Here is a 24,791-nt window from a genome sequence, read left to right on the forward strand (position 1 = left end):
GCGACAAGGTTTAAGGTGATGTTGTGAAATCATCTGGGTTGACGTGTTCTTTTTGCTCCGATTTGTGTTCATATGAAATTTTATCCTTTTTCCTGTATTGAGTTTTTTATTTCTTCCCCTGTAACCATTGTGTACTTGCCCTGCTGCCCTAACCATTCGCCGACGTTTGTGGCGCTTGTGGCATAAAGACAATATTGACAAGCAGCGTTTCAACTACCGCATTCTTTGCTTCTTTTTATGTCCCTTTGTTGCGTTGTTATATTTTTATGACCTTTGTTTTTATTATCTACCTTGTATACGCTCCCCCCTTATGTAATGCCCCGACAGGGGCCTTTAAGGGACAATGATGGTGATGATGACTCAGAGGGGCCAATTGGCTTGAAGCGTGATGGCGATTGTAGTTCATCGCTTGCCATGCTTTGTTCCACGAGTCCTTTTCCCTGAAACTCGTGTGGCATGGTAACGATGGTACCGGGAGACGAGTTTGTAATTTCCTTCTCATCAGGGCTTGAGCCGGGGAAATGCCGTTGGGACCGTGCATGTCACGGTACGACAGTAAGGCAAGGTAGGTATCGGGACCGTTGAAAAGCAAGTCTTTCACTGTGCGCACCATGCGCTCTGGATCTTCATTGCTCTGGGGGTACCTCGAGCTGCTGGTCTCGTGCCGGAATCATACGACTGCGCAAACTCAGCGAACTCATTGGACACAAACTGCGGTCTGTTGTCGGTCTGGACGATGTCCGGTATGCCAAAATGGGCAATACAGCTCTTGATCGCCGAGATGACTGCTGGTGCCTTGATGGACCCCACGGAGACTATTTCGGGAAACCTGGAATTATAATCAACAATCGGGACGTAATTGCTCCCTCTAAGTTGAAACAGATCGATGCCAAGGTGCTGCTATGGTCTGTCGGGTGTCACTGTGGGCAACATAGGCTTGGAACGCTGAACTCGAGTCTCGGCGCATATGGCACATTGGGTCACCTTATGTTCAACATGCATATTACAGTTAGGCCACCAAACAGTCTCCCTGGCCCTTTCTTGGCAGCGGCGCACTCCCTGATGCCCTTCGTGTAATAGGGCGAGAATGTCCTGGCGCAAGGCTGAAGGAATGACAAGGCGTCGGTCCAGCAGAAGGATGCCGTTATATATGCTCAATCTCTCTCCTTGCAATGTGGAGCGATCTGCAGCGGCACCTTGTTTTTGTCTGGCCATCCTTTTGTCCAATACGTCATGACCGCAGAGCAGACTCCATCTTGGGCTTGGTGTATGTTGAGACTCCTTCTTAGTTGAAATCAAAAAAAGAAATGGGTCTGGCTAGAACATGTAATGAGGAGGGAAGATAACCAATGGTGATTAAGGGTTACGGACTGGATTCCAAGGGAAGGAAAGCGTAGCATGGGGCGGCGGGAAGTTAGGCTGGCGGATGAGATTAAGAAGTTTGCAGGGACAACATGGCCACAATTAGTACATGACTGGGGTAGTTGGAGAAGTATGGGAGAGGCCTTTGCCCTGCAGTGGGCGTAAACAGGCTGATGAGGATAAGTCCGAAGCACCACTCGGAGTCTCTACTTTGTGACGTCCTGTGACTCCAGGTCGTCTAGCTCTTTCTTGACAACGTCGTTTAAAGGAATTGGAATCTGTCTTGGGGCACTCAAGGAAAATGGACGGGTGCCAGGTTTAACGTGAATGCGATATTCGACTTGCTGAAACTTTCCCAACTCTTGAAAAATCTTGGCTCACAATGCAGCTCAATCATATTTTGCCATGCACGTGTTGGAGCTGGAGCTGAACAGAACAGCTTGAGGCGTGAGAAGGCCTTTTGTTGACTGGGACCCCAAGTTCAGGTGCTGTTCTCATTTAGGAGGGAACGAATGGGCTTCATAACGTCGGATAAGCGAGGTATGAACCGTGCGACGTGATTGGTCATTCCCAGCAATCGTCGTACTCCGCTTACGTCGGTCGGTGGCGGCAGATCTCGGACAGCCTTCACCTTGTCCGGCTCTGGCGAGAGGCCGTCCGCCCCAATCGCTACTCAAAGGAACTTGACCGAGCTGACCCGAAACGCACACTTATTTTCATTAAGGGTGACACCCTCCTCCTCAAGGCGAGCTAGGACTGCAGCCAGACGCTCGTCGTGCTCTTGACGATATTTCCCAAAGATTAGAATGTCGTCAATCAGGTTCACGACTCTAATCTAGCACTCAAGAACCCTAGACATTAACTGCTGAAAATACTCTGGTGCCGTGGCTATAGCAAAAGAGAGTCTCGTGTAACAGCACTGGCCGAACGGCATTATAGATGTTGCGAGTTCCTGGCTGTCGGCTCTCAGCTGCACCTGATTGAAACGAGATCGTGCATCCAACTTGGAGAATACTCGCGCTCCACCAAGGATCTGTTCCACCGTTGGCAAGATGAAGCGCTCCCTTTCGATGACTTTGTACAGCTTCGTCAGATCGATGCAGATTCTGTAGCCGCCCAATGATTTGGGTACGACTACAAGCCCGAAGCTCCACTCAGTTGGCGTCTCTACTTTCCTTATGACGTCCTACGACTCCAGATCGTCTAGCTCTTTGTTGACAACGTTTGAAGGAATTGGAATCTGCCTTGGGGCGCTCAAGGAAAATGCACGAGCACCGGGTTTAGTGTGAATGCAATATTCAGCTTGCTGAAATTTTCCCAACCCTTGGAAAATCTTGGCTGGGGGTGAATGAATGCACTCAGCAGAATGCGGGAAGGGAACAACACCAAGGTCTTAAATAGCAGGGAGCCCAAGCCGGTGAGTGCGCTGATGTTGAACCACGTACAAGGTCTGCACTGTGTACTTATCACCCCACTGTAAGGTTGCTTTAAAGGTACCAAGAACGTGCAGACTCTGTTTGCCAGGGCCTAAGACTTCCCCTTCAACATCATCTAGCAACTGCAGTTGGCCTGGGAAAGACTGCGAGACAACAGAGACAGGGCGCCCATTCACTAGTATGTCTATGTACCCTGCTCGTTGTGAATCCACATTGTGAAGTTTGATGGAACCCAGTAGCTCATTTCTGTTCTTCATGCATACTTCAGCAAAATGTCCTAGCTTTCTACAGTAGTGGCAAACTGATTCTCTGGCTGGGCAGTCTTTTCGAGAGTGACGCTGTCTACAAAAGCGACGCGATAACGTAGGCGGGTGCTCAGACTGGTCGCAGAAATGTGGCGAAGGTTTTGCAGAACCGAGTCAATATTTAGCGTTTCGGCAAGATAGTTATCCATAGTCAATCTAGCACGTGGTAACCGCTCTTTTTCTGCGTCGTTGTGTATGCGGGCTTGGCGTAGTGCTTCCTCAGCGGTAAGTTTTGTGCACGGGCACAATTGATCAGACAGTTTCTCGTCACGTATGCCTACGATGAATCTGTTGCGAACAAGGCGGTCCTCTACGAGCGGGCTGTTATAGCTACAGTGCTTTACCAGGTTGCATAATGCCGAAAAAATGTCAGCCACAGATTCGCCTGGCTGCTTAGTGTGGCAGTGGAAACGACGACTTTGTATATCTCTTTTACTGGATGCATGAAGTGCTAATCCAACTTTTCTTTGATGGCAGTGAAAGAAAGTGCTTCCGGTGTTGATACTCCCAAGGACAAAAGAATGCTCCAGGCTTGCGGTCCCATACAGTAAGGAAGTGTCCGTACTCAGGCCTCATCGCTGGTACTGTTGAGGCCGGCCATGAAAGTGTAATTCTTGAATGTTGAAATCCACGTTGGCCGAAACATGAAGTTCTCCGGTGGGCGCACACCAGATGCGCCAGTGTGAGTGATGTGCACTTTGGTTCGGTAGTCTCGGCGGGGGTGGATTGTGTGTCAGGCATGTCAGTGTTAACGGCGGGATCCCACTTCTGACGCCATGTTAAGCACAGGAGCCGAGAGACGAGGCAGACTACCGGCAAGCGAACTTTATTCCCTCTCCCCAGAGCCCCTTATATACCGTATTTATTCGAATCTAGGCCAACAGTATTTCTTTTCCTTTTTTTTTTTTTTTTCAAATAATCATATTCCAAACCTTAGGGTCAGCTTAGGTTCGAGGATTTTAAGAAAGGTGCCAGTTTTTCATTAAAACTGCTAAATATGGTGCATAGCTAGCACCATCTTCAAAAGTCAGTATCACAGCCGCTACTAGCCGTGCCAGTAGCCAACCGTACACAAGCAAGGTGGCCATTTTGACCAGTGTCGTGTCGACCGTATTGGTGCACGGCGTGGTGTTATCGCGATGGCACCAAACAGGAGATGCCACTACAGTGCCGCTTTAAAGCGAAAAGTTTTGATAGTCACAGAGGCATCGTCGAACCTTCAAACCAGACGGGACTTCGGCGTCAACGCGAAAAATGTCAGTCGTTGGAGAGGACAATGACAGCAGCTTTTTGCGTGTGCCGCAACGAGGATGGCATTTAGCGGACCAAAGAAAGGCTGTCCCCACGAAGTGGAGACAGTTTTGGCCGACTTTGTTCGGATGCAGAGAGCAGCTGCCCTTCCAGTGACAGCAGAAGTGCTCCAAGCGAAAGCTAGGGAACTTTCGAGGGGGCGAGGCCTAACGCCAAAGAATTTCAAAAGCCAGCCGGGGCTGGCTTCAGAAATTCATGAAGCGCTTCGGCCTCAGCCTCCGACGTCGCACTTCAGTCACCCAGAAGCTGCCAAGCGATTTCAAAGAAAAGCTGGTAGCTTTTCAGCGCTACATGCTGCGAAAGAGAGAAGCGGCAAGCTACAACCTTGGGCAAATCGGCAACGCCAACCAGACGGCCGTGCATTTTGATATGGCAGTGGTGTACACTGTGAATGGAAAGGGTGCCAAGGAGGTGAAGGTGTGCTCTGCGGGCTACGAGAAGCAGCGCGCAACTGTGATGCTGTGCTGCACAGCTGATGGACATAAACCCCCTCCTTATATATTTAAAAGGAAGACACTGCCTGCTCGAGAAACTTTCCCAAGAAGTGTCACTGTGCGGGCAAATGAGAATGGGTGGATGACAGGTGCGATGGTGGAAGAGTGGGTTAAGATTGTGTGGTGACAGCATCTAGGAAGCCTTTTGACAAAGAACTCACTCCTTGTGGTCGACTCTTACCATGGGCACTTGACCGACAATGGGAAGGCTGCGCTCGCCCAAGCGAACACGGACCTCGCTGTCATACCGGGCAGCATGACGGGCCAGTTGCAGCCACTCGATGTCTGCATCAACAAACCTTTCAAAGATCATCTGCAGAAATATTACATGGACTGGTTGACTGACAAAGACCACATGCAACGGGCCGAGGCAACGGGCCGCATCAAACGTGCATCGTTATTGCAGCTGGCGGGCTGGGTAGCTGCAGCGTGGGACGACATCCCAGGTACTTTGATCATGCGCGCCTTTAGCCTTTTGATGGTCGATTTTTTTCACCATGTGCCGTTGGGTCGATTTTTTTATTGCAGATTCCGATTCTTCTTAGGGACTTATTTTGAAAAAAAAAAATCGCTAATTTTTCGAGAATGACCGTAAAGTGAGAAAAAAAAATATTTTGTGTTGTTATATATGCACTCTTCATTCATGACTAACAGTAACTAAAATGAAAATAAAATTATCAGAACTAAAAATTTGATGCATCTTTATGCACATAGTTCATGGCTTTGAAAATCCGCATACGAGAATATTTTGCAAGCCTCAAATGTTCCTCCTCTTACACTAACACGTACGTCCATAGCGTAATCGAACTGCGTAGTTGCGCGCACTCAAAAAAACTGTTTGGTTCTGTGCCCATCAAAAAAACAACACGTGTAAAAAACTTCCACTAATCTTTATCTTATCACCAATCAGCTAGGGCAATTAGTTTTTGTGAGTCTTAAAACAAAGAAAAGGAACGGAAACGCATACACGGTGGCATCCTTCCTATGCGCACCCCTTGGAGCACTAAACGAGCAAGAAACAAGCGGTCGACCTTTGAGCGATTAGGAATGAGATAGCCAGCAGTTTCGCAAGCGCAAGAAAACGAAACCGTCCGCGAAACAAAATCCAAACGGCCGCCCGCCCGCACGTGCGCCAATACGCGAGCGGTAGTATATAGACGCGCGGGAGCAAACTAGCGCTAAAACAAACCATGCAACGAAAACCGAGAGAGGGAGGCGCATGAAAAATATTCTCTGTATCCCCACATAGTGGCAGCACATGATAGAAAACAAAAAGTTAAAAAATTCGCACACTTTTTAAACATACAAACGGCACTGTAAAATTACGGCATCGACCATTTCCGAACTTGTTCGCAGCGCCGTGTATTTACGTCATTGACCATCAAAGGGTTAAAAAGTGCAGCATATCTAATGCACTTGACGGTACCAAAGATAGTGCACTGTTTGAAGGCGACAGTGACAAGGAACACAGCGACGAGTCTAGCAGCGACGACAGCATTGAATGAGCTCTGCACGTTCAGATTAAATAAATGCTGTTTGCATTTTTTGAACGCTGTCCTCGCTTTTTTTGTTCAGCCCACATTCGAGGTAATATTTTTTTTTTTTTTGGCTTCGGACTTCAGGGGGTCGGCTTAGAATTGGGGTCGGCCCCGATTCGAGTAACTATGGTGCAAGGTCCTTTCAGATTGTAGCGCTACCTTATGGCAACTGGCTACCAGGCACACAGGTGGCGACCTCCACAGTAGCTGCGAATGCCTAGATGACCCCAGAGGTTTGCTGGTATCGAAAAAAGAAAGAGTGCGTGCCTGCGTTTTCACGTGAGACAGGCGGGCGAATATTGCGGTGAAGCTGTTCCATGGCGGGCAGCTACATACTGTTCTCGATCGCGTGCGACTCTCACATTCTCTTGTTTACATGGCATCTAGCGGCCATAAAACGTATACGATCAGTCTGCAGCAGGGAACAGCGGCGCATTTCGCTTGTCGCCTGTTAAAATCTTGCACTATGCTTCCGACGGCACCACGCGCTGAGAAATGGATAAGCGAAGATGCTTATCGCAAGAGTATTGGCAGTGGTAGCTGTGAATGCCATGTTAGACGACCCGGAGGAAGATTTGCTGGTACCGAAATAATAAACTGAGTGCGTGCCTGCGTTTTCAAGTGAGACGGGCGTGCAAGTGTTGTGGTGAAGCTGCTGTGGCGGGTGGCTATGTGCTGTTCTCGATCGCACGCGCCTTGCGCATTCTCTTGTTTACACGGGATCTAGTGGCCGGAAAACGTATGATGTGGTCGCAGTTTGGCGACGTACTGAACGTTGGTGCCGAAAAATGGTGCTTTCCGGGAATGTATGAACTGCTAAAAAATGAGCGTAACTCTATTGGGTCGTGTTTTGGGTTCTCGATTGCAAACGTTGGCTCTGGGAAAACGTACTTGACGGGAACGTATCAGTGAGGTTCCACTGTATGTCTTGAAAGAGTCTTGACGGAACATATATTCATACACACGCCACTTCACGACGGTGCCTCTGGGTGGTGCAGCATGTCCACAGGGAAGTAGGAGCTTGGCTGTAGTAAGTGCGTCTTACATGACGCATCTCGGTGGTAGTGACACGCGCAATGTGTCGCTACAATGCTTAAAGGGAAGCTGAAAGGTTTTCCAGAAAAAATGAGTGAACATCTGTACATAATGGTTTTCAACCCTCCGAATTCGAATATCGTATCGAAATTGAGCGAAAGAAAGCGCAAATATATTTTATTTCGACGAAAAGTGCAGCAGCAGACACGCCCAGCTCACGCGTCTCGTTTCCGCCTGTGATTGGTCGGGCGCCTCGTGACGTCAACACTAGTAACCGACCGCTGCCGCTACACATGAAGCGCGGTGCCAGATAGTTTGGTGCTGTTTTTCTGAGATGGTAATGGAAAATTTAGAGAGACTGCGTTTTTCTGAGGAGTTCGGCGTTACTCCCTATATGTACGAGCCTATTGCGAAGAGCCGGCCTCTCGAAGAAGCAAACGATGCTGGTGCGAGCAGTGCTTTCGACGCGAACGAAAGCAAAGTCTTGGGATCTCCTCGTGTTGGAAATGCTCTTTGGTGAGTATGTTTTTTGCAAAGCGATCTAGTGATCTCGCCGATCTTTCACCGATCTAGTGAGCTCGTTTCCGGTCAAACAACTGTAGTGTTGTGTTCCTGCATGCCTCCTCGTGGAACGTAAGCGGGGATGCGATCGTCGGCATTTATGCGCTGTCCAAAGCTGTCGGCAATCTACTAAGACGGTTTAAATGCGTGAAAAGCTTCCCGGTTCATGCAGTACGTGTAGTGACCTTCATCTGTTGACTACCACGTTGACTACCACTCACGTTGATTACCACTCACGTTGGACTACCACGCACGTTGACTACCACTCTACATACACGCAGACGCACCAACAAAGGAATGTAAGGTCGATCGAAGCAGATTACGATGGCACGCATGCGGAAACAAGCGCGGTCAGTCACGGTCGCGGACGCTGCGAAGGAATGAAACACTAGAGTTGACGTCACAACACCGCGGTTTCCGGTCTCCGCTCGCATCGTCAGCGTCAGCAGCAGCGCGTGGTATTCGACGGGGGGTGGAGCTACAGCGCAATTTCAACCGACAATTACGCCGCTCCTAATTGAAAAAAAAACCCCAAATTTTACCTACATGGTTTATAAGGTTCCCGCATCCGTATATGAGCGTCTTATTGAATTCGACAGACTCTTCAGCTTCCCTTTAAGTGCTAATCACATTAACATTGACAGTCATTCTAAGATGGTGCCTGACGAAGTTTTTTAAATGTACCAAAATGACCTGAAATGTTTAAATTATGTTTAAAATGATAAAAGATTGCCGGAAGCTTCGTATGGCACGAAATAATTGTTTATTTACTATTATGAACCACCCACTTCACTCCTCGGAATTTTGTGCAAAAGATTGCTTGGATGGGATGTTTTCCCTCACTCATGCTGTGCAAACTACTGTGAACTCAAAACACAATACTCCACACTCTACCTTCTCATGCCGCCTACACCAGATATCGGTTTCCCATCACTGTCCAATTTTTAGGGGCCATGACACCAAATTTTCAAGCTTGAATTACAGACTGTGGTAAACCACACGTGCATCACAGCCAGTGCTGGGCAGTATGGACGATACATGTATCTTAGATACTATCTTAGATACTCTTTGGGTATCTTGTATCTGTAACATAATATGTCTGGCAAGACGTGTATCAGTATCGGTATTGCCGATACATGAAAGAATGTATCTTGTGTCTTAAGATACAAGATATAGTAGAATCTCGATGCTATGATTACAGTTGATTCGAATTTTGCGATGATACAAATTTTTAAGATGTTTTGGACGGACTACGCTTTATAGAATACGCTATGATTTGGGATTACACAAACAGTTTCTCAAGACTTTGTGGATGATACGAATGCGCCAATGACCGGTACATGCGAGCGGGGCGACTCGACTGATCTCGGAGTTAGAGCGTAGCCACCGTGGCTAACGTGTGGCTGCTGTCCCTTTTCACACCTGCTTCCCTTTACTTCCAGCCTCTGTTGGCCGAGCGGCAGCTGCCACTGGCCCTCCACTCCACACCCACCTTCCTTCACCTCCACATCTCTGCCGCCAGTTGTGTAGTGCCGTGTAGCATACATAGTGCACTCTGCACGGAACCTGACAAGCCTGAGCCAGGGCGAGTCGCGTGGTTGACAATGCTACGTCACCCATTTCCTGGCAGCTCATTGGCGTATGCTAGCCTTTTTTTTTTTTTAACCTTTTTTATTGCTACGCCGCACTTTCGTGCAGGGCAACCTAGTCTGAAAGGGAAAGTATAAACGCCATGGCCATAACAAGCTGGGCTGTGTGCTGCTGCATTTGTGTGTTTAGTGCTCACTGCTGTCGCCACGTTGCGCGTTTCGTGTTACTGCTAGAGCGCTTCAACGTGGACTACCCAAACGTCACGGATGCAAGTTGAGTGCGCACAGGATGACCAAAGCGTTCACTGTTTACCATGTTGCAGAAACAGAAGGCCCTTTCTCTTAAGGGGGGACGCAGCCTTTGAAAACCGAGAAATTGCGAAAAATTCGATTTTTGGAAAACCACATATTTGGGCAGTATGTCTTATAAACTGAAATTTCTGTAAATATCAATGTCTAATTCATCGGGAAACTATTTCAAAGGAAGTTTATAACGAGCCACCGTAGCCCTCGAGCGGCGAGTGAGTGCTCAAAATACCCCTACTTGGCGCGAATGCAATCTCTCCACTGCTCCCCCGAGCGCCGCCATTTTGGTGTCTTTTTGTTAGTGCATTCTTGTGCTTTTCCTTCCCCGCCGCCCGAGATGGCGACGGCAGTGCGGGAGAGGCGTAAATCGCTCATGATTGGAGGGCTTGCGAGAGCTTTCAAGTTTCCCACTGCTGAGACATGAAGCTGAGATTGGGCGAAGTGCGCGGGCTCCTCAAGGTCGCGGGGGAGCCCGTGACTCCCATTGGCTGCTGCATGCGATGACGTAGTGGTCTCCTGCATAATGCGTCCGGCCGTCGTCTGCTTCGGCTCCTCCATCGTCGGTGGCCTTTGTGTGTTCCGCTTTCCATCGTCTATCTTTGCAGCTGTTCGCATATTCTCCATGTTTCTACAGTCTTTACGAGACCGTTGTTGCGTTTAGCCTGCTGATGGTTGTGCGGTCGGCCACGATGCGCCTGAAGAAACTTGAGACTCTATACGCGTTTGGTGCAAGGAAGCGTTCTATGAAGCTTGCCGCTCGCCTGAGCACCGACAATGATCGCACCGATGGTTCCTGTGAGGCAGCTTCTGCTTCATCTATGCAAGAGCGTGGTTGCGTCAACGCTTCTAGCAATGTGACTTCTGCTCCACCGGCACAAGAATTTGTCGTGACGAGTGCACCTGGTTGTCTCGTGCTCATCGACAGTGGCTACCATGTCCTCTCTTTCATCTGCCTCACACAGTGCGATCCCATCGTCCACTCTACACTTTAAAACATGTTTCCTGACGTGTGAGAAGAAAGAGGCGGCGGTTAAAAAACACGCTGCTGTGCAATGAGCACTTGGTGCTGTGTCAGCGACGGACTGAAAAGTTCAAGCAATGGAGTGTGATCATGAAGCTGCCACCGCTACAAGTGAAGGCGAAAAATTTCTCCTTGTGCAAATGGATGCCCTAGGCGACCTGCTATCCGGGACCCCATGCCAGCAGTGCTTCGCGAATGGGATGACAGTTTAAGTACGCATCCAACTTGGACTTGCAACACAGCTTGAGCTGCTATGTTTACATTGTGGAGTAGTTGCAAGCTCATGGAGTTCTGCTCGTCGGGATGACTCAATGGCCTTTGACGTGAATATAAGAGCCATTATGGCAACAAAACAGACAGGGAAGGGACAAACAAATGACTGTTGGGCAGTGATGAACATGTCCATCGTGGAATATCATCGTGGCCTGCATCATAAGACTTTTCAGAAGCACTTGAAGAAATTCAAGGAACTGCAGACACAGTGCATAGACAATTCTATGCAGAATCTGCTTCTGCTGAGACAACCACCTTTAAGAAAATGGATCCGTATTTCAGCAGGGATATTACAGTAAACTTTGATGGAACATGGCACAAGCATGGCAATATTGGAGTTGGTGCAATAATTGAATATCATGCGGGCCTCATCTTGGATGCTATTGTTTTAGCGAACCAGTGCCTTGGTTGCCAAGTAGGACCAAAGCCTGGACACCCAGGCTACGCAAGCTGGTAGGAGGATCATGTGTGCCAGAAAAACACTGACTCTAAGTCTGGGAGGGTAGAGGTTGAGGCAGCTGTGATCCTTTTCTCACATTCGGTGCCAAAGTACAACCTTCATTACACAACGCTCATGTCTGACGGAGATAGTGCCACCTTCTCTGTTCTTGTGCAAGACAATGTTTACGGACTGGTCGCCATTTCGAAAGAGGAATGCCTGAACCACGTCCAGAAGAGGATGGGGACAGCACTGCGCAACCTTGTGCAGGAAAGTGACAAGTCTTTAAGAAGGAAGGGCAGGCTGACAAAGGCCCTTATCGACAAGTTGACTGACTAATATGGCTGGGCCCTACGGAACAATTTCAATGATGTGGCTGCAATACAGCATGCAGTGATGGCACCGTACCACCATGTGACATCGACGGACGAGGATCCTCGCCACGACTTCTGCCCTGAAGGGGCAGACTCATGGTGTCGTCATAACGCCAGCAAGAGCGATGGTGTGCCACCTCCAAAGCATTAGTACAATCTTCCAAGCTATGTTGCAGAAGCACTGCTACCTGTTTATGAGCGCCTCTCACAGGCTTCTCTTCTGCAATGCTGCCTGGGAGCAAAGACTCAGAATGCATCAGAATCATTTCGCTTGGTGCTGTGGTACCTGATGCCCAAAGAGAGCAGCATGTGTCACTGATTGCTGTGGAGACAGCACTGCATGAGACAGTTCTAAGATATAATGCTGGCTGCCACAGGTCCACCCAAGAGCTATGTTCATCAGTGGGGCTTACACCTGGCCACCTGGCCATTCAACGGACAGCCGAGAAAGATTCTCTGCGCTTGAAAAAGTCCAAGAAGCGATCGCAAGAGAAGGTGGAAAGGCAGTAAAAGAAGCGAGTGCCTAAGGACATCTCCAGTTACGCTGCAGGGTTATTTTAGACCAATATAGTGTTGCAGCACTGCGCGACTGAGGCAGAGAAAGAAGCAGAGTGCACGCGCTCTGCTTCTCACTCTGTGAAGCAGAGTGAGCTTGCGGTATTCTGCACCAGCTGAGCCTGGCCTGTGGCTTCCTGTTGAACCTCGTTTCACCCTCTAAATAAACATCTTTCGTAACATCTTTGGTGGACGTACGGGGCAAATCTTGGACAATCTTGGACGACCCAGCTCTACCAACTGTCCAATGTAGTAGACGCTTGGCCGGTTTACGACCACAAGCAGCGGACATGGCTGATTCCGGAGGCGGCAACGACGACCCCATCTGCGGCGAACCAGACAGCAATCACGCAGGTCAGGTTAGCTACTGGACACCGCTGTGAGAGCCACCCACCTTTTGGGGAAGGCGAATGAAGACGTTGATGACTGGCTTAAACACTACAACAAAGTGAGTCGCCACAACTACTGGAGCACTACGAAGCAGCTCGATAACACGTTTTTTTTTTTTTTTTTTTCTCGCTGGAACCGCGCTCCTCTGGTTTGAAAACTACGAGAACGTTCTGACAAGCTGGAATAATTTTGTAGAAGAATTCACCAAGTGCTTCGGGGACCCGATCTCTAAGAAAAAGAAGGTGGAGCGGACGCTTTCCCAATAAGCTCAATTACCTGGCGAAATTTGTGCAACGTACATAGAGGCTGTGTTGAAATTATTTGGAATCGTCAGCGCCACCATGACAGACTAAAACAAAGTAGGACATCTGCTTAAAGGAATTGCTGAAGATGTTTATAATTGTCTTATAACGAAGGAAGATCTTAGTACTCCGTCTGATCTGAAGAAACACTGCTGGGCGTTTGAAGCGCTGAAAATGAGAAGGATTGGACCAAAGGTCCGATGCTTGACAATGTCACTACTATTGCAAGCGTATCCGTCCCAACCCACGACGATATCTCCTCTGTGATTCAACAAGTGGTTAAAAAAGCTTTAATGCCTTAAAGTTGTTGACGATGCTCATGTGTGCCATCAGTGTGCATTTGACGATCGCTCTCGTGTGCCACCAGTCACCTGGGCACGTCAGAGTTACTGAGAGCCTTGCAGGACCTATGCTGTTCGTCCGGAGAGCAGCAACTTTTCACCACAACCGACAAGTCTGGGACGCCGGCAAGATGCACGATTTGTTCCGCAGGCTCTTCCCTCCTACAACCAACCTGAGAGTTCGTTTGTACCCCTGACACCCATGTCACCGGTGTCACCTGTGACAAGTCGCGACTCCCGCATTTGCTACAGCTGCGTTGTGCCCGGACACATTGCTAGGTATTGGCACCGCTGCCGGCAGCGTGCTCCACAGCTTAATTCCTGTACACCCCGCGTCCCTGCTGACGAGCCCTGGCCATATCCCAGTTCCTTCCAACGGCTGCAGCAGATACGCAGTAACTCCCCCGTTTCCGAGCACAGCTGTACACCACCACCGACACGACAACGGTGCTCTCCATCACCTCGTCGTCGCTTGTTGTCGCCGCCGCCGCCGCCGCCGCCGCCGCCGCTGCTGGTGCGACTACCGGGGCTGAGGCCGCAAAATCTTCATCATCGTCATCTTCGTCTCATCAAGACCCCCTTGTGCAAAATTGCTTGAAAACAAAGTGTATGTTTTAGTTGACAATCTGAGGGCTTTTGTGTTAGTTGATACCGGGGTGACAGTTTCTGTTATGAGCCTGTCCTTCAAAAATCGTCTTGGAGAAGTTATGTTTTCTTAAGATCGGAACGGTACGTTTCGGGGAGTTGGCGGGGAAATGTTGTGCCCACTTGGGGTCTGTTCTGTTTCAGTTATGATAGGGGACCGGACATTTAGAAGTGTATTTACTGTGTTTGCACGTACAACGCATGACATTATTTTAGGAATTGATTTCTTGTGTGAGTGAGGGGCAACTTTGGATTGTAGAAGTGGCGCAATTTCTCTTCGCCGCGACGCGCAAACTTCAATGACAGATAACACCAGTGATGCCACCAACATTCTCTCCGTGTCGCAAGATATGTGTTTGCCCCCTCAGACTGCAGTGTTTGTACCTGTCAATACTTCTTGCCCTCATACGGGTTCTTGTTGGGGTTTAGCCGAGCCCGATTATAACAACTCGCTCCCTCGTTGTCACTGATGGTTGTACTTGTTTGTGGACAGTGAACATTTCAACCTAATCCATAACATTGCCGCTAGGACTTAAACTGGCAAGTTTTGACGAACAAGACATTGTCAGCGTCGGAACGGTCGAAATGTCAACTGCCGAGAAAAAATCCAACCTCGATTCCAGCCATGATAATTCTGCTGTCTTTAAGCGCATGATTAACAAGTCGCTGTCTTCTAGTGAGCAGTGTCTGCTTCAAGAAATGCTCGCTCACTGCGCCACAGTGTTTGATTTTGCTCAAGGCCAACGATCGTCCCATACACCACCGGCGTCTCGTATGCAACACCGCATCCATACAGGGCAAGTAACGCCAATTCGTATAAGCCTTATCGCGTTTCACCTTCAGAGAAAAATGTCATCGACGAAGAAATGTTACAGAAAGGAGTGATCCAGGAATCGCGTAGCCCCTGGGCTGCTCCTGTGATCTTAGTCAAGAAGAAAGACAACTGATGGAGATTCTGTGTGGACTATTGCCGCCTAGACAACGTCATAATAAAAGACATGTACCCCATACCACGAATAGACGATGCCATCGACTGCCTCCACTCCGCGTCGTATTTCTCTTCTTTTGATTTACGGTCAGGATATTGGCAAATTCCCAGCACACCTCAAACAAGAAGAAGACAGCCTTCGTGACACCTGATGGTCTCCGAGTTCAATGTTATGCCCTTTGGCTTATGCAACGCTCCAGCGACATTCGAGCAATTTATGGATACCGTGCTTTGCGGACTCAAATGGGAAATTTGCATGTGCTATTTAGACGACGTCATTATCTACGGTCGGGCATTTCACAAGCACAATCAGGGCCTGTCGGTCGTTCTTGGCTGTATCCAACAAGCTGACCTTATTTTAAACTCGAAGAAATGTCATTTCGGTGAGCGTCAAGCCCTTATACTAGGCTTTCTGGTCGACAGAGATGGCATACGACCAGACCCTGAAAAGATAGGAGCGGTTTGCGACTTCCAACAGCCACACACGGTGAAAGATCTGCGAACATTTTTAGGCCTTTGCTCATATTTCTGGCGCTTTATCAAGAATTTCGCACAGCTTGCCTCTTCCTTCACGTCTCTCCTTCACAAAGACACCCCATACTTGTGGACTGCTCACTGTGAATCGGCGTTCCAACAGCTGAAATTTTTGTTGACTTCTGAACTAGTTCTGTGGCATTTCGATCCGGAGGCGTCAACTGAGCTGCATACTGACGCCAGCGGTGTAGGCGTTGGTGCTGTGCTTGTTCAGCTCTGTGGTGACTGTTAGCATGTTATTGCCTACACTAGTCAGACACTTACAAAAGCGGAGAAAGACTACACCGTTACTGAACTTGAGTGTCTAGCAGTCGTCTTCGCCATTCAGAAGTTCCGTCCGTATCTACACGGCTGCGCATTCACAATAGTGACTGACCATCATTCACTCTGTTGGCTTGTTGGGCTGCGTGACCCATCTGGCCGGTTGACCCGCTGGGCTTTGCGCCTTCAAGAGTACAGCTTTTCTGTTAACTACAAGAGTGGATGCTGTCACACAGATGCTGATTGCCTATCCTGTCTCCCTTTGCCGCACACTAAAGCTGACGATGATGACTTCGATGACTACCTAGTTTCCATCTCTTCCGACTTTCCAGACCTGAGTACCTTCGAGAGCGAGCAACGTTGCGACCTTGAAATTCCTACGGGCAGCTGCACATGAGTCAGCGGGAACAACACCGTTTACTTTTCATAATGGTTGGCTGTACAAAAAAGATTACTCGGCTGATGGTTCTCCATAGCTTCTAGTTGTGCCCGAAGACCTGCGCCCTGCTGTCCTTCGTTCCATGCATGACAATATCACATCCGGGCACCTTGGCTTTGCACGCACACTATACTGACTTCGCCAGAGATTTTTCTAGCCCAAGCTCTGGAAAACAACGAAACAGTATGTCGCCAGCTGTACGGTTCGCCAGTGCCACAAGCAAACGACAACGACTCCAGCAGGCTATTTGCACCCAGGTAGGCCCCTGATGTTGCCCTTTTAAAAAGTCGGCATCGACTTGCTCGGCCCGCTCCAAAAGACGTCAGCTGGCTACCGCTGAATCATAGTATGCGTAGATTACCTTCCATCTTGCCACTGCAGCAGATGTCTCTTCATTTTTATTGCATTACGTCATACTCTGTCACGACGCGCCCCGGGTTGTCATCAGTGACCGTGGACGGCCCTTCACTGCCGACGTCGTTGAAGAACTTATACGGCTTTGTGGTTCTGCATATCGTCATTCCAGTCCTTACCACCCGCAAACCAATGGCCTCACGGAGCGGACAAATAGAACCCTTACCAACATGATATCAATGTATGTCACTGCTGACCACAAAAATTGGGACGACGTCTTACCTTTTGTAACGTACGCGTACAACTGTGCCAAGCATGAAGTTACTGGATATATACCGCTCTTTTTGCTGTACACACGCGCTCCCCACAGCTTTCTGGACGCTATTCTACCTTTATCGTGCCAAGAAGATCCTTCTATTGAAGCACGTCGACTGGCGCATTTTAGGACGTTGTCCTCACAAGGCAACAGCAAGATTCACTATGATGTGCGGTATGACTGTCAGCTTTACTTCTGGTAATTATGTTTGGTTGTGGACACCTCTTCGCAAAAAGGGATTGTACCGCAAGTTTCTCGCCACACACACGGGACCATTCATTATACTCAGCCGCTTGAGTGATGTGAACTATGTCGTTGCCAAAGTGACGGCAAGTAATCGGCGTTCACATGCGACGCAAGTTGTTCACGTGACCAGACTCAAGCATTACCATCACAGGTCCCTTTAACTCGCTCGGCGAGCTTCGTTTGCCCCCGGTGAAAATGACGCAGCACTGTGCGACTGATGCATAGAAAGAAGCAGAGTACGCGCGCGTGATCTCGGGGTACTCTGCACCAGCTGGGCCTGGCCTGTGGCTTCCTCTTGGACCTCGTTTCACCCTGTAAATAAACATCTTTCGTAACAATATGTGCTCAAAACTTTCAAAGCTCATTTTCTCAAAATGATTTTTTTTGGCTGGAGAGGCTGCTTGTTCCAGCCATATCTCTGTAACCGCTCATCAGATTTCCAGAAGTATTTTTATATTGTGTGTCTGAATAAATTTCTTAGGGTGAGACAAGCCCATATATTATATATATATTGTGTCTGTTATTTGTGATAATCTAATCAAAATTTCATTGATAAAATCTTAATCTGACTTAGTAGTTCTGCGGAAACACGCAAGTTGGAGAGAAGTAATGAATTTAATGAGAGCAGCATTCCAGGCAAGTTGGTAATCCATTGCTTAAATGATATTGCGCGACATAAAAAACGACACGGACGTGAGAGAAGACGACACACCAAGTGCAAGGTGTGTTGTCTTCTCTCACGTCCGTGTCGTTTATTTATGTCGCGCAATATCATTTAAGTAATGAATAAAGGGAAAATCAGGCATCCACTCGTTTGTAGCAATTGCTACAAAGGAAACCCATATGGGTTCCTCGAAAGAAAAGCCTCATAGTTGAAGGAAAATTCGTCCTGGACCGACTGGAATCTGCACGGCAAGAATTACCATTCATGACCGGACTTACCCAGCACCTCCACCAGATGTCACGTGGTGGTGACGATGAATAACATAGTAGCAATATTGTGAAAGACAAAACTAACTTTTATGCGGCGAACCTGTGCCCACAAGACAGCCTACACTTATAGCACAACGATAGCGGGGAACAATGCTAGCAATGTACGTCGACGTCGAGCACAAGACGTGGGACGCGGTCCTGCCGTATGTAACCTTCGCTTACAACACGGCGGTGCAAGAAACAACACAGATCACGCCGTTCAAATTGGTTTACGGCAGGAACCCGACAACGCCGCTCGACGCCATGCTACCGCACGTCACTGACGAAGAGAATGTTGACGTCGCTAGCTATCTCCAGCGCGCTAAAGAAGCCCAACAGCTCGCCCACCTACGGATCGAGAACCAGCAGCATACCGACAGCAGACACTACAACCTCCGACGACGCTTCGTCGACTACCAGCCTGGTGACCGTGTTTGGGTTTGGACACCGATATGCCAACGAGGACTTGGTGAGAAACTACTTCAACACTATTTCGGACCCTACAAGGTCATTCGACGTATTGACGCACTGGACTATGAGGTCGTGCCAGACGGCATTTCGCATTCACAGCGGCACCGCGCACGATCTGAAGTGGTCCACGTGGTGCGTCTTAAACCCTTTTTCGGACGCTGACGAACTTCTTATGTTGTTTTCTTTGCTACGAGTGCTTCTTTATTACTTTCGTTTGCAGCATTGGGTCGATGCTTTTCTTTAAGAGGGGGGTATTGACACGTGTACTTGTTTGTCTTTATCGCGCGACACGTTTTACCGCCTAACAAATGTTATCGCACAGCGCAGGACGCGCCTGCATCTATCGGAAGTTTCTGGAATGTTATCGATGCTTCCATCCGCTGTCTGTAACCGAACCTTGTGTGACCTCATGCATGTGTGGGTGACGCAAATAATGTAGAACTTTGTGGAAGGCGCGCGGGTCCCAGCGATTACTCTGGAACATTCGATGACTGATGTATAAAAGCCGACGCGCTTGACCCGCAATCAGATTTTCGACGATCGCCGACCGTGTTCACCGCTATCGTTGTGCTATAAGTGTAGCCTGTCTTGTGGGCACAGGTTTGCCCAATAAAAGTTAGTTTTGTCGTTCACAGTATTGCTACTGTGTTAATTCAACGTCACCACCACGTGACAATATGCACCCTCGACCTGTCATCGGCACGTGTAAAATTTTTGGAAAAATAAACAAAAAATATAAACTGGGAACCACACGTAGGAAGTTTCCTTACTCACATATTCACAGACATGTACATGTTCAACGCGAACAAAGATAATTCAGCTCTCTTGAAGATAATGAAATGGAAGGTTTACTGATGCATGCGTTGCCGAATGTTGATATGTATCTGGCTTTTATTATCAAGCGCGTCATTTCACACCTGCTTCTACTCGTGATGACTGTTTCTTTAAATCTTGGTTTGCACTTGCATCTGTGGCAATGGATGGCAAGAAAGCTGTCAGCGGCCACGTTGTTAACTTTGTTACTGTGTTCTCGTAGCTGGTCATTTATGCATCTACTTGTTTGACCGATGTAGGATCGTCCGCACCCGAGAGGAATGCGGTACACCACACTGGCGATGCAATCAATGAATTGGTTTTTATGTTCTTTTTCGCATGCACTACGTGGGATTCTTTCTGGCCTTGTGTTTTTACAGAGGCTGACCAATTTATTGGGTGCCGAAAATACAATGTTGATGCCGCTCATTCCAGCAATCTTTATTCTATGGGAGAACCCGTCTATCTAGGCGATGACGGCAACCTTTCTTTTGTTCATGTCAGTGCTCAAAACGTGCACCTGCTCCGAACTGCTTTGCTGCGCCTTCTTAAGCAGTCCTTCTGCGACTGACACAAGCACGTGGCTCGGATAACCAGCGCAGCTTAAACACGAGGCTTGCCGTTCGAAGCTATCGGGCATTCGGTGTTGGCATGACTTTTTCAGTGCTTCGCTGAAACACATCTTCGCGATTCCCCTCTTCACAAGCTTTGTATGCGCTGAATGAAATGGTAAAAGTGGCTTACTTGCCCTAGGTTCGTAACACCAGCAGGTTTCGTTATCGGTGAGCACAAACTTGATGTCAAGGAATCTAATCCTCCCGTCACATGGCATTTCAAAGTTTACTTCTAGTGGATTTAGACAGTCACGAATAGTGGTAAAAACAGGAGCACATTCATTAGTAAAACAAGCGGATTAACAATCAATAAGAATTAAAAAGTCGAAAACATATCTATAAACCTTTACAACCTTAGATTCGTGGACGCGCTGTGACAGGTCTCTGTCAAGTTTGGCTAAAAACAGATTACTTAGCACTGGTGCTAGGCAAGAACCTAAACACAGTCCTTGTTTCTGCAGATACAGCGTACCTTTGATCTCGATAAACGTAGATGACAAATGAAACCTAAGTAATTCTAAAAAATTGTCAATGGATGTACCTGCTTCCGTACTAAACCTAACGACACCATATGTATCTATGCAGCTGTCAATACAGGTTGATAATTATGATTGTGGCAGAAAAATAAAGGTCGTTAACATCGGCAGAGAAGGCCTTTTAAGGTTGATTTTCATGAGCTCTTACAAGATTTAAAACCTCCTCAGAACTTTTTGTCAGGAAAGGGTCACTGATGTCTAGCAAGTTTAGTTTTTCTTGAAGGTACATGGCGACAGATTTCTGCCACGTGCCCCTCTCAGATACTATCACCCTGAACGGTACACCTTCTTTGTGAGTCTTAGCGCTGAAAAATACTTCCAGAAAATCCTTCTTGCTTTTTTTGATGCTGTTCATCACACCTTGCACATTCATCTTTTTACACAATTGTTGTGCTTTCGCTCTGACCTTATTGCAAGAGACGTCATTTCTTTCATTAAAAACTGCAGAAATAGCGTTTATAGCTTTCTCATTGAATTCTTCATGCGAAAGAACTGCGAAGCCGCCTTCTTTATCAGCTGGCAGCACACACACGAACTGGAGGAGTGGGGCATCTGGCTTTTCACTGCAGAAAGCATGGGTGCAGTCCCATTTATAAACAGTGCACGGTGATAGGAAGAAGCCCAGCGCAAACAACACGTGAGATTATTGAAGCGGCAAAGATTGCTAGTTTAGGGAGCGCGTGTGTTAGCGCGCCTTCAATAGATCTTACAAGTAAAGAAGTCGATTTTTTAAACGTGACACAGAGGGTGGCCTGATGGAGATTACATTTTAATCTTTTAGACTTGCAGTTACAAAAACTTTTTTTGGCTATGCATGGTCGTTCTTTCATCTTTGATATCATCTTAACATTCCATTACACATGTCTCGTTGCTGTCTCATTTGACTAAGAATCAGTACATATGCGCATGCATACGGTTGTGGGTGTTACCTATATATATATGTGTCTACCGCTTTGTGGAATAAAACCATTGTTGGAAGTTAGCGCTGTGTCCTCGTTTCGCCACTGTCTTTCGTCCCTTTTCGTGCGCTAAAAACCTCAGTTATGGAATACCAACACGCCCTAACCTACACTCTTTCAAGTTTTTAGATATGTTGACGACTTTTTAGTTCTTATTGATTGTTCATCCGCTTGTTTTACTAATGAATGTACTCCTGTTTTTACCGCTATTCGTGACTGTGTAAATCCACTAGAAGTGACCTTTGAAATGCCATGTGACGGGAGGATTAGATTCCTTGACATGAAGTTTGTGCTCACCGATAACAAAACCTGCTGTTACGAACCTAGGGCAAGTAAGCCACTTTTACCATTTTATTCCGGGCATACAAAGCTTGTGAAGGGGGTAATCGCAAAGATTTGTTTCAGCGAAGCACTGAAAAAATCATGCCAACACCTAATGCTCGATAGCTTCGAACGGCAAGCCTCGTGTTTAAGCTGCGCTGGTTACCCAAGCCACGTGCTTGTGTCAGTCGCAGAAGGACTGCTTAAGAAGGCGCAGCAAAGCAGTTCGGAGCAGGTGCACGTTTTGAGCACTGACATGAACAAAAGAAAGGTTGCCGTCATCGCCTAGATAGACGGGTTCTCCCATAGAATAAAGAAGATTGCTGGAATGAGCGGCATCAACATTGTATTTTCGGCACCCAATAAATTGGTCAGCCTCTGTAAAAACACAAGGCCAGAAAGAATCCCACGTAGTGCATGCGAAAAAGAACATAAAAACCAATTCATTGATTGCATCGCCAGTGTGGTGTACCGCATTCCTCTCGGGTGCGGACGATCCTACATCGGTCAAACAAGTAGATGCATAAATGACCAGCTACGAGAACACAGTAACAAAGTTAACAACGTGGCCGCTGACGGCTTTCTTGCCATCCATTGCCAGAGATGCAAGTGCAAACCAAGATTTATAGGAACAGTCATCACGAGTAGAAGCAGGTGTGAAATGACGCACTTGATAATAAAAGCCAGACACTTATCAACATTTGGCGACGCATGCATCAGTAAACGTTCCATTTCATTATCTTCAAAAGAGCTGAATTATCTTTGTTCGCATTGAATGTGTACATATCTGTGAATATGTGAGTCAAGAAACTGCCTACGTGTAGTTCCCAGTTTATATTTTTTTTTTATTTTTCCAAAAATTTTAAACATGCTGATGACGGGTCGGGGGTGTATATTAGCGACGAGAACGAGAAATAAATCTGTTGTTGAAGGTACTGCCGTGTGTGTCAGATGTGTCTTCTGTTGTCAGTGTCAAGCTTGAGCTATAACAAAATAAGATATGCCGTACCAACAAGCCCCCATTGCTATCCTCAAGGAATCAGCCATAAGAGAGAGTCATTTAAGCATTCATGCCAACCACCCACCGTGGAATCCTACTAGGAGACGCTACAGGACCTATGAAACATGGCCTGCAAACGCCAGCTTTACATTACCACTATACCAAATATGAAATAACCTAGGTTGGCTTTTGACACAACGTTAACCCTTGCTGCCTCGAAAAATTGGAAGTAAAGGTGTCACGAGCCGCCCGGGTTCTTGAACGAGGGAGGGCTCGAGGCACCCTCCATTAGACATGTGCTCCGCAGCGTGGTGGCAAATGATGACTGACCGCCGATCAGCTGTGCTCGTTAGTGTTTATTGGGTACGGCGACCAATGTTGCCTACTGAGCCTGGCAGGCCACAGTCTGGCAAGCCAATGAAGATCATGCCCCAGGGGGCATCACATGCTTGTTACACCCCCTTACCCGCAGTTTGTTTGTCGACAACAAAAAAAACATACATGTTCAAGGTACGAGGCTCTGCCTCCGTCCTAGCCAGGTCGACTGTGCCTGCTACCCAGGCAAATAATGGTCCGGTGGCCGAGTACTCCGCCTGGGCACCGGTGTTGATGGGACGCGGTGTTGATGGGCGCACCACTGGCAAAGCTTGCCACCGCCGAGGTGGGCGGTGCTTCGCTGGTAGTGACTGGTGTTGCGGCTAGTCCTCCTGCGGGCTGGTACTTGAAGTGTCACTCGAGGGGAGACACCAGGTCCCGAGGCGAGGCCCGACATGGTTGGAGTGTCTGTGCTACATTGTCCTGTATGGCATGCGGACAAGCAGTGATGAGGCGCTGGCAGGAGACACCACTTGTCTGGTGAACCAGGGTGGGCAAGGACGGAAGTTCCTGGCAAGAACTGGAGCTCCCGACTCTGGCAAAGGCTCGGGACAGCACCCTCGGTCAGCAGTCATCTTCTGCTTCAGCTGTTTCAGGAGCACTGTGGATTGGAGGTCCGGATGCAAGACGTCCAAAGGTGTCTTGACCATCTGACCCAGCAGGAGCTCACAGAGGGCACGGCCAGTGACATCGTGGGGTGTGGTCGGGTACGAGAACAGTATCCGGGCAATCTGTGTCCGGAAATCCCCAGTCTGGCTCTTCTTGAGCTTGTCCTTGATGGTTTGCACCACCCGCACAGCCGCACCATTTGATGCAAGGTGGTATGGCGGAACCATCATCCGGCAGATTCCGTTCTTCATCAGCTAGACCAGGTACTCTGCGCTGGTGAGAGCAGGATCATTGTCGGACACGATGACATCTGGCAACCACTGGGTGGCGAAGACTTGTCGTAGCATTGCAATGGTCGCACCTGCTGATGGCGTGGTGACAGGTAGAACCTCCACCCACTTCGAAAAGGTGTCCACCACCACCAGGAAGTAATGGTCCCTGAAGGGCCCCCCAAAATCCACATGCAGGCGGGACCAGTGTCTCTGTGGGAACGGCCAGGGGCGATTTCCACATGACGTGAGACCCGCTGATGCTCCTGGCAGATTTGGCAGCTCTGCACCATGTGAGTGATGTCTTGGTCCAGGCCAGGCCACCAAACATGGCATCGGGCCAGCATCTTGGTCTTTTCCATGCCAGGATGGCCCGTATGCAGCCACTGCAGGACCCTGGACCGGAGACTTTGTGGGATCACCATCTTAGAACCCCA

The 24,791-nt window shown here is 48.3% G+C and overlaps 1 protein-coding gene and 1 pseudogene across 5 annotated transcripts in view; both read left to right on the forward strand.

Annotated features, from left to right (window-relative positions):
• Positions 1-24,791, forward strand: part of LOC126526693 (nuclear distribution protein nudE-like 1) — a 463,503-nt gene that overhangs the window by 120,720 nt on the left and 317,992 nt on the right. The window lies entirely within an intron of this gene.
• Positions 4,784-13,647, forward strand: LOC140219759 (uncharacterized; annotated as a pseudogene).

Source organism: Dermacentor andersoni, chromosome 8, assembly GCF_023375885.2.
Source record: "Dermacentor andersoni chromosome 8, qqDerAnde1_hic_scaffold, whole genome shotgun sequence".
In the NCBI taxonomy this organism is placed as follows: Eukaryota; Metazoa; Arthropoda; class Arachnida; order Ixodida; family Ixodidae; genus Dermacentor; species Dermacentor andersoni.